This window comes from Ammodytes marinus (assembly GCF_949987685.1).
Source record: "Ammodytes marinus genome assembly, chromosome: 9".
Classification (NCBI taxonomy): domain Eukaryota; kingdom Metazoa; phylum Chordata; class Actinopteri; order Uranoscopiformes; family Ammodytidae; genus Ammodytes; species Ammodytes marinus.
This window is the reverse complement of record NC_137213.1, coordinates 28,974,053-28,974,553: the sequence shown is the minus strand read 5'-3', so window position 1 is coordinate 28,974,553 and position 501 is coordinate 28,974,053.

The following is a 501-nucleotide window of genomic DNA, read 5'->3' as shown; positions in this document are numbered from 1 at the left end:
CTGACCGATGAACCATATCGCTCACAGGGGGATAGATGGGGGTGCCCTTAGCTCAGTTGGTAGGGCGCCCCCCCCCACCCCCCCCCCCCCATGGGCCTCGGCCAGCAGCGGACCCGGGTTCGATTCCAGCCCGCGGTCGTCCTCTGCATGTCACTCCCCTCTCTGCCCCATTTCAACTCTGTCTCTACACTATCAATAAAGCATAAAAATGCCAAAAAAAAAATATATATAAAAGAAAAAGTAATTTCCATCATAAAACATATTTTCACTTGACACACATGGTAGAGCGATTGTTTGTTTCAACAGTGGCTCTGTTTTTTTTATTCGCAAAATTCAAAAAGTTGTAATGTAATTGATTCACATAGTATCTCTGAAATATACACTATTGTCATTAAAGCTGGGGTATATGATTTCTGATTGGTCAAAGTTAAAGGGAAAATTCGCCCATTTTCATGTGAATGGTATATCAGGGCCGAGTATATTAGTAGTCTATTGAAAAAA